The sequence below is a fragment of the Cygnus olor genome, chromosome 2 (genome assembly GCF_009769625.2).
Source record: "Cygnus olor isolate bCygOlo1 chromosome 2, bCygOlo1.pri.v2, whole genome shotgun sequence".
Lineage (NCBI taxonomy): Eukaryota > Metazoa > Chordata > Aves > Anseriformes > Anatidae > Cygnus > Cygnus olor.
In genome coordinates this window covers 24,472,978-24,483,246 of record NC_049170.1, presented here as the reverse complement: position 1 = coordinate 24,483,246, position 10,269 = coordinate 24,472,978, and the positions used below count along the sequence as shown (strand labels likewise).

The 10,269-nt window shown below is 40.3% G+C and overlaps 1 protein-coding gene across 5 annotated transcripts in view; it reads right to left on the bottom strand.

Annotated features, from left to right (window-relative positions):
* Positions 1-875: 875 nt before the first annotated feature.
* CDK14 (cyclin dependent kinase 14) overlaps positions 876-10,269 on the bottom strand; it is a 327,735-nt gene continuing 318,341 nt past the window's right edge. For all 5 annotated transcript variants that reach the window (XM_040545755.1, XM_040545761.1, XM_040545759.1 and 2 more), the window contains one exon: positions 876-5,121. The gene's annotated coding sequence lies outside the window, so the exon portion shown is untranslated. The remainder of the gene's footprint in view (positions 5,122-10,269) is intronic.

Below are 10,269 nucleotides of genomic sequence, written 5' to 3'. Positions count from 1 at the left end.
TTCTGCATTTGCTAAAATAGCATATTCTGACATTTCAGTCAAATATTCTAATCAAGTCTGTGCAAGCTGCATCGGTTTAACTTGCATCGTCTAAAAATAGGTCTTAACAAGATGTTGGTACCCAAAAGCTAGAAGCAATGGAAAGGAAGGAAAAATACTGAAGGTGCATATTGATTACATTCACTGTAAGTGAGCACTTGCCTATCCAATGCTGCAATGCACAAATAAATAAATTCCTGGTTAACAACCCAAGCAGCATATACTTACTTACTGAGATAAATAACCGAGTATGAACAGGTGCAAATCCAGCTCCCACATCAAAGTTGTGAAAAATGCAGAGTGTGTGTTTTACATAATTTTCCACCAGAATTATCAGGTCTTTATTTCAAAAGAAATTGCAATAAGCCAGAGTTTATTCTCCATACAATGATAAATTTAAAACCCGCCTTTTTTTTTTTTTTTTTTTTTTTTTTTTTTTTTTTTGTCAGTAAACTGGCCCTTCAGTTAAATCCCAGTGTGTTGTAAAGAGGTCCATTGTCACACATACAAATAACAAATGGAGACACCAAATAATGTACTTACTAACTAGTACAGACAGAAACACACTGCGCTAAAAACCTTGCCCAGTGTAGCCAGCAACTGCCTTGTAGTTTTGATTAAGCTCATGTGTTTGGCTGATTCAATGCCTAATCTTTTCAACTAATTACTGCCTAAGTACTTGCCTGCTTCTAAGTATTTTTCATTCCATAAAAATCTGTTGTTTACAAACATCTCCTCATTCATTTTCTGGAGAACAAAAAAATAAAAGAAAGGCTTTATTCCCCGATTTAGGGATTTTATGTGGTCTAGATCACATATATGAGGGAGAAGAGAGATTCTGCTACACTTTATTCAATATGATGTTACAAGAAAACAACAGTTACAGCTGACAAACCATTACATCTTTCATAATACAGACAAATTACAAGGTGTAACAAATAATGCAACATTTATTTTACTGTACTGCTTACTATGCTGTTCTTCTGAAGTATATATATATATATATATTTAATTACATTAACATTGTTTTCATGTACCAGCCCTCCCCTTTTTATTCGTTAAAAAAAGAACACCTCTTAGTGCACCATACAAAAATCCACGTGGAAGCTGGCAAGCTGGGATTCTGTATGCAGCACCATTGAAATGCATCTGGGGGGATGGGAATTTTTAGTGCATCCTTTACTTTTAGATTTTTTGCTTATGTGAAAAATGCAAGGCAGTAACATACGGTCACTCCACCTAAATGCTGGTAGGGGAGAGTATTGTTATGCTCAGTAATGCAACATAATTCTATTTATATGGGGCGTCAGTATTTTGCTCCCCCATCTGTACAGCCTAAACATTTTATATAACAAAGATTACAAAACCCAATAGTATTCACAGATGAGTATTTTGTGTGTGAGCATACCAGAGCACTGACTACACATTCAATTGCGTGCACTGACACAGAGTACACAGGAGTGGATGTCATCCACCAGCCCAAAGGGAATTTATCACCTAGCTTCTTTCCACAGGTGCCTGAAGTCCAGAACCCCTGCACAACAACGACAAAATGAAAACCCCAGTGCCTCTGTCTACTGCAGATTGAATTTTCAGTGTTGCATGTACTGACGTTATCCTAAAACACGGTTCTGTTTAAAAACAATAGTGAGAAACGAAAGGACCCAACCGACCCGGGACACCACACAAGAATGTAATGTTGGCAGCATTGGTGTGTCCTGACTGGTGCTGTGCCTGCTGGGTGCTGGGTGTGGGTTAGAGCTGCTCTGAGCCCAGCACGAGTGGGGACGAAGCCATCTCCAGATAGCTGGCTTTAAAGTCAGGTTCTGTGAACCTGGCCTCATAAGGAACCTCCGTACCATGCAGACCATCTCTGTCACCATCTTCCCTCCCCAGTCACCTAATATCAGGTATCATACGCTGTTAGAATGTGCCTCCCACTTCTATCTGCCTACTGCACCTGCTGCCCTGTGGCTGCTCTCCCCTCTGGCAGCTAAGCCACATCCTCTCAGCATCATCAGGAAGGATCTCCCGGGGCTCAGCCAAGTGGTGAGCCAAAAAAAAGTCACACTGCTGCCAGCTACCAACTCCAAGCGAGTCCCGCAGAAGGACTGGGCTGCACAGACTACGGGTCATTTAAACCAACTTTTGACTATTGATGGCATGAAGCACTGCGTTCCCAGCACCTGCAGCATGTCTGGAAGACCAGGCTAATTTTTCTTGTCCCTTTGAAGATTCTGCAGGGAACTGGTTTGGGAAGGATGTGAGAAAAAGAGAGTAACACTACTGATATTCCCTGAAGCTGTACCAAGAGCATTGATGGGATTTAAGAAGTCCATTCATCAGCACTGAGAAGAGCTATGGGGAGAACCTCACTTCTGCAAGATGCTGGAGAGATGGGCTAGTTGTCGGGGAATCCTAACCGATGGGTGTCAAATCAGGTTACTGATGCTGGTAGGGGCTCTACTGGAAAGAGAAAAGGGGAAATAAGGCTGTACAGTCAGTTCCCTGGACAAAGGAGCTTCCATTTTCTCAAAGCAATAAAAAATTTAAAATTTGAGGTTTCCCAGAAGATTGGATGATCCAGGAAAAGAACGTGCAGCACTCATGCGAATGGCACCAGCTGGCTGAGCCCAGGTGCCTTGGTGCAGGAACACCCCCAAGACTCAGCGCCTCTGCAGGTGACAGCAAACCCAACTCACCACAGGGAATCAGAACAACCCGAAAGGAGGAACATTAAGTAATCCCAGCCATCCCTTAATTGATCTGCAGCTGAAATAACCCCGTTAGTGCTGAAAATCAAGTTACTATTTAGGAACCTAGGTATTTATGCACTTTCCTTCGGGCAACTGAGTTTGAAGATGCGTGGATGAACTTTAATTATTTCAGTGGTTGCTTAAAAGTGGGAATGGGGCAGAGAAGATAATCTCACACGCACGTGTGTGTACATACACACACACACACACACACACATATACCTTAAGCAAATACTCCATGACTCACTATGGATAGCAATGTGCTAGGCTTGTGGGAACAGTTAGGGAATTACTCTCTATATTAAACCTTCAGATGTTTAGTTGAGCAGCATAATTGCTTGCCTCCCAGTTTAAGCTGCCAAGTAGATGTGTCTATGAAACTACCCTTATATTCCTAATTGAAATCTTTGTTACATTTTCAAAAATTCTTCAGATTTTTGCAGCAAGTTTTTTTTTTCTAAAAATAGCTAATTTTAGTCATCAAACTGCACAAATGTATAAAAGACTTTTCTCTTACAAAAAAAAGCAACATGAAACCCAAACAAACCACGTCTAAGGCAGTTTCAGTGTGTGATAAAGTCAAAAGTTCACCGGTCACTTTTTCCCCCCTCATAAACGCAGGAGAAAAATTGTAGTAACTTCTAAATAGGATTGTGACTGAAAGTGGCTTTCAGATGGCTTTTACCAGATCCTGAAACAGAGGTGTCATTGGGGAAAATTGTGTTTTAATGGCTGTGCAAATATTGAGAATATCTACACTTTGAAAGTGTAGACTCATATCCTAGTTCATTAAGAGGCCTTTCGTAGCTACTTGAGCATTCAAGGATTTGCCTTATTGGGTGTTCTTTTCTTATTAAACACCGCTGGAGTTTAATAAGATGGCAGTAGCACAAATCCTTTTCCCCTCCTTTTAAACACTGAAAGCTAACCAAAGCGTTACTGCATTTCTTAAAAATGTAATTCAATGCATCCAGCAAGCAAAGGATGTCAAATTTATGTGTAGAATAATATTGCCTAGCAAGCGGTTCTGTCCGAGCAGGAGCATAACTCAGCAGTGGTTTTTGCACCGTACCCTGCTCTTTCTGAATGCAAAGCATTGTGTTATGATCAGGGCAGGTTTATTCCACCCTTGAACACAATGTTCTCCCCAAACACAATGTAGCAGGGGCTTCCTTTTCTAAAATCACACAACTTTGTTTCTTGCAAAGTTTGCATTTGAATGATTCATTCAGAAAAGCGATCTAAAGACACGTCATCTGGCAGTGCCTTCCAATCAGATCAGGATACCTATAGAAAATAACTTGAAAGGTGCTTTGGTGTGGAACAGCAAACAGCTTGGGATAAGGAAAATTCTCCATTTCACTCTGTAAGCAGCAAAATAACACAGCTGGATTTAATGGCTCATTAAACAAAAGTTTCTCTGTACCTTAGTATCTGCCTTGAATTAAACGGAACAGTTTCAGCATCTCTGTTTTCTTTTCAAGAAAACTTTCTGAAAGGTAAATAACGTGAGGAAAAACAGAGATGTTAGCCAAGACCCAACAAAGAAAGAAATATGCATAATGGGAGTAAAACCTTAAAGAATTTGTCTTGTATCTGTCAGCTGAGTACATCTCATCATTTTTTGCTTTGTCCTTCTCACAGGCCTTTTTTGAAAACTGGCATGCTACATAGCCTAAGCAGAGTAACCAAATTCAGAGTACTGAAATAAACATGCAATTATTGCCATGTTTTTAATATGGATATAAATGGTCTGAGGAGATAATGAAAAAAAGAAATAACCCAACAACACTTCAGGAATAGTGGCAAGGTGCTGTAATTGTCAGCCGATCAGACAAGTTGGGCTTGCTCTGGCAGAAATTGTCTTCCCATTGGTTGCAAAATGTGCACAACTCTCAAAGAAAACACACAGTCCTTTATGCCACCATTGGTTTTTTTTGTACAGTCATTACTGAAGAAGTGTGAACACCAAATGTGTTGTCTTAATGTATTTAAGACTTTGCTGGTGAAAGCATAAAAATCCTTACAAAGATGCAGCACTGCAGTGGAAAATCAAACAAAATCAAACACAAAAGACTGAAAGAGTACATGCCATGTATCAGTAAGCAAAAGCTTAATCTTCACATAGTTCTCTGAAATCACAAGGTATCCAAACACGTGCAAGGTTTTAAATAAATTGCAGGGAAAAACAGGGTCTTGCCAGCTTCAATTTTCTTTTGAATGAAATCCACCACAGAGAAAGAAAGGAAACAGGCCGTGGTTCCTTCCTGGTGTCGGCCTCCTCATTAGGTTTTTGTTTCCCTCCTCCAAACTGGTAAATTTAATCCTGTAAGGAAACAATATAAATTATAATAAGCTTCACGACTTGCATTTTTAAATGATTTTTTTACTTGGTAAATAATAGGTTAGTCTAAAGCCAGTTATGAAGACACCAGCTCAGAGCAAAGGACAGACATCCAAAGCACTTTCAGAGCCGGTACCTCAAGCAAATGAGCTTAGAACACCAATGTTTGCAGGGTGGTTGCCTAAATGGGATATATTAATCCATATTCATATATATCTGCCCCAAGTGCTAATCTTCAGAGGTGCCATCAGCATTCACATTCTCCATGGAAATTACAGGCGGCTATAAATAGACAGCTGGCTCTGCTAAAGGTGGTCACACCCCACGGATGCAAAGGAAGGTTGCTAAATGCTGGCACGGCTTCGGGAGTTTATGAGCTCTTTTTGCCCCTTTTCTTTCAGAGTCCCCAGTGATTGCCTTCCCAGCAGTGCTTGTGACCAGTTTATGAAAAGGTTTCCTCAGCTTTGCTTCCCAAGAGTTATTTGAGGTACCTCGAGGTGTCATGGACACTTTTGTAAACACGGCCAGGTTACGGAGCTCCGTGGTGTCCTGCATTTAAACACATTCCCTTTTACTTGGGTGTTTTCCTACTTATAAAAATATACCAAAATCCACTCCTTTCATATCTAGAAAGTAAACATTACACCAAGAGTTTCGTTTACATTATCTTTCACTCTGCTAATGACTGCTGTTTACAGAGGCTCCATGCTGTGATTGGACTTGCAGGAATGTACCACGATGTCCCTGAGATTTACACAAACCAGGAGGCAGGCCACGAACATTGGAAGGATCACTTTAAAGCAAAACTAACAACTGAAGGCGAGCTAGGTGAGGGCCAGATAGAGGCTGGATGGACTGGAGCCATTAGAGGGATTCTGTAATTAACATATTTAGCTCATAATAAACGTCCAAGTGGAATTCTCTGCCAAGTAATAAAGTGAGACTTCATTTCCTGATAATGCTGAGAAATTCTGCAGTTTTACAAAGTTCAAATATCTTTGTTTTACAGGGATTTTCAAGACCAAGGGTTTTAATTACAAACCTGCTACATTTTTAAAATGTTGTTGCAGAAAGACAGTCAGATATGGAGGAATTTTAGCACATGAGAAAAAGAAAACTTAAAATTAAATATTCATCAAGCATAGAACTGGTTTGTATTAGCATGTCCTAGAACTATTTAAATCAAACTGAATGCAGGTGCCAGTGAATCTAGTCTAGCCCGCATTTCAAAAACAGGAGAAAAACAAGACATCAGTATTGAATTGTAGTTTCAAGTGTAATATTTTAATTGTGGCTTTCATCAAAACAGCCTAATCTCTACACAGCATCTACATTTCATAATTTCCAGGGTTCCTGTCATGGTTCTTTATAGCTCTTCTTCTGCCCTTCAAGTGCCAGAATACCTGACTGGGATTAACAAAAGCCTGTTCTTAATGATGCATGGCAGCATCTTGGGCCCTCCTGGGGCTTGGTCTACCACCTCTTGAGTCCTGCTTGGGTTGTTTCCTAAATGCCTTTGGAGCTTGCGTGGAATGTCTGTTCCACATGAAAGTCCCGCTTTCCCCAAGGTCTAGGAGTTTGGCTGAAGCCCCAGTCAATCTTGTTTCAAGGAATACATTAGAGTTGACCCATTCAGTTTACCCTTCATAAGCTCAAAAAGAAAAGCAGTGATTCACATCACATGCAGAGGTTCACAACTGCTTACCGGGGAAACACTGCTGCCACTACTGCCCAAATTCCACATTCTCCTTCCTTCAAACCAAACCAAAAAAAACAAACCAAACCAAACCAAACCAAACCAACAATACCTTTTAGAGATTACCTCTTTGGAGCCCCAAAGCAATGAAAGAAGCAATGAAACTCCCCAAACTCCATCCAATGGCAAGCTTGCATTCCCTACCACCACCGCCACCAGCAGTACAGCTGTGAAATTGCTTGCAGTTTGGAAACTGTGACTGTCCAGATCCAGAACATCTGCTTGATTTCAGGCTAAACCCAAGTTGCTGGAGTTCTAGCACCTGGCATAAGCAGCAGGGACATCTAGGACAGGTGATAAAATGATTTGGATAAAAGACAAAGAACTCTTTCTGGAGTTACCGATTTGCTCAGATTAGAGAAAAACTGCATCTTAATTAGATAATTATATTAATTACAGAAAACTTTTTCCTTTCTATCAGTGGACCTCAGAACACTTTCCAAAGGAGTTCAGCACGACACTTCTCCCAGGTATATGATAAAATTTCCCAGTGACAACACTACATTTTCCGGTTTCAAGTTTGGCTCTGTATGCAAAACTGATCACACATTCTCCAAGGCAGGGTCTGAGCCTAGGAGATGGGGAATACCTTCATCAGAAGCTTGCACTTTCAGAATCAAACCCTGTAACATTAAAAACTTCCCTCGAAATGAACAAAGCTGCCACCATTTAACACGGGGAATAACCTTAGCATATTGGCAACCGCTGCCAGCATCAACGCGGAACAAGGCTGAGATCAAACAATAAACTCAATGGGAGGGAAACAAAAAAAAAAAAAGAGGTGATTTCATTCCAAATTTCCCAAGTGGATCTGGCTGGGGAAAAACTAGAAGATATAGCATAACCAAAGCCACAGAATGGCTGGCAATCACAGTCTCTGTGAAGATGCATTCAGACACACTGCCTGCCCTGTTCGGGAAACAGGGATGGATGAAGACCTCCCGCCATCCCCACCAGCACGCCAATGGCCAGGTCCTTCTGATGCTGAACTGTGAGGTATGGCTGCCGAGGTAATGCTACTTTGTATAAAATCCTTACGTGAGCTTTGACACGGAGAACAGGCCTGATGGTTAGGAATATATACACTGGGAATATCTGAGGCTTGCATTGGAGCCCCTAATTCACTGAATGCTCATTGTTGATTCCAAGTGGGGTCAACAGGTGAAATCCCTTCTGTCTATACCTCGGAGCACCCTCATGGTTAATGCCTTCATCTGGGAAATGGGAAACCGAGGTTTACCTGTCCTGAGGCAGAGGAAGAAACTGAGCACAGGGATGCCACCTCTCAGAGAAGCGCTGTAACTGCTGTGCTATGGGACAGAAGATGTCCTTCTCTGTCTTTTTGTTTGGTTTACAATGAGACTCACTATGTAACATCAAGTAGACACCTCCCTTAAACTGGAGGAAGAAGAGGGTGTCTACTTGTCCACAGCAGAAAATCCACAATAACACAAACATGAAATTTTATATGGGTGAGAACCAGTCCTTTTATTAAAAAAAAAAAAAAAAAAGCAAAGCATTGTTTCCCCAGTGAGGCTCTCGAAGTGAAACACGGGTTGTTCACACAACCAAGACCCGGGGCAGTTCCTGAAGCAGGCCTCTCCATACAGTGCTGCCGTTCAGTTCCCAGATCGCTTAGTATTCCACGTTTGCATTTTTTAAGTTATATATTAGAAATACCCTTGCTTAGGATTTAATACATTTTCCTGATCATACAAATCAAAGTTTTGCTTGGTGACTTGGCAGATTGTGTTTATGGCCTCTGGTCACAGCTTTGCTTATAAAAGCGTAAATTGTTAAATGAGATATTTACAACTTGTGATTTCCCAAGAGCAAAATAGGGTTCTTTCAGATCTCTCTCTCTCTCTTTTTTTTTTTTTTTTTTTTTTTTTTTTTTTTTTTTAAGGACCCTGAAATATAACAGACTGTCTTAAAAATGAACTTGTATTTTTTTTTCACCACAGGTCCAGGCAGTTTTGATTTTCACTAAATGTAATAGAAGATTACAATGATGATAACAGCCAGTTAATGATGTGCCTGAAATATCAAGTGACCTAAATCAAGTAACTCAATTGTATGTTTGTTATCTAGAGAAATCATCTGCTGCATACATCCTGTTTCTCACAGATCCTAAATGGGACAAAATTAGGTGTTAACACACCTTAAAATGGCAGTGGCCAGTGTCAGAAGAGAGTAGCTGTTGATGTAACACTAAAGCTTATAGTGTAAACATTAATCATGCTCTCAAGACATGAGGCAGAGAAGGGTGACCAAAGAGCCCTTACATCCCAAATATTTTCCTTTTAATTAATAATAAAATGCCCTTTCCTTTAAAAATGCAAATCACCAATTCAATACGTGTTCTTTTTGGCAGCATCAGCATCCTTCTCTAGGTGTTTTTAGTTTTTGTATAAATTATAAAATAGGGTGGAGCTGTGCTCCCGCGGTGTCCTTAGCATGCAAAGCATACTCAGAGTGCAAGTCTATTTATGTTGCAGCTGATTTAGCAAGAGTATTCATTCTCATAAGAGTATTCATTCTACAACACCAGATTTAAAATCGAACTGTGAGCTGACAACTGGAGACACTGCGTTCCTATGAGCTGAAACGTGGGGGTATTTAAGATCATCAACAATATATTCTTTCTCTCCCTCCAAAAGACTTGCACACAACACAGCCACCGCTCATCCTCTCTAAAAAAAAGTACACTATTAACAGGTGATTTTTCCCCCCCAGCTTTTATTCCTCTCTTTGTTAGAGAAGTCATTTTAAAAAGCCAACCAAACATTATCAATACTATTTGCACTCAGATAATATCTACATGCAATTCGTTGCTATAAATATTAATTAATTGGATCACCAATACCCATAATGCAATTTTATTTTGACCTACATGCCCTATGAACTAGATATTTTTTGGATTCAATTTTCTTAAAACCAACTGTCAGCATCATGTGATGGAAGAGATGAAAAATGAAAATGAGCGTTCCCGCTGTGCAGGTGAGTGACCTGTGGGAGACAGCTCTGCCTGCTAGGATTTTTACACGTACCATCAGACACAGACCAATTGATTAGATCATCTTATACCCGCCACCAACTAGGCTCAAGAGACTAATTAGAGAGAGTACTGCCTGCGCAGGCACCCCATTGACACCTAATTTGCTCAGCCAAAGCCTTTGGGGATAATGTATTATCTCTGCAGCTGCACTTCATGCATTTCTGATTTGAGGCATAAGCAAGGAGTACTTCTTCACTCTTTTGAGCAAACTGAGTATATAAGCCCTTAAGAGCTAAATACAAGCAGACAAATTAAATCTGGCCAGCCTCCCATAAATTCTTTTTCCCCTTCAAATATATATATGTATATATACACA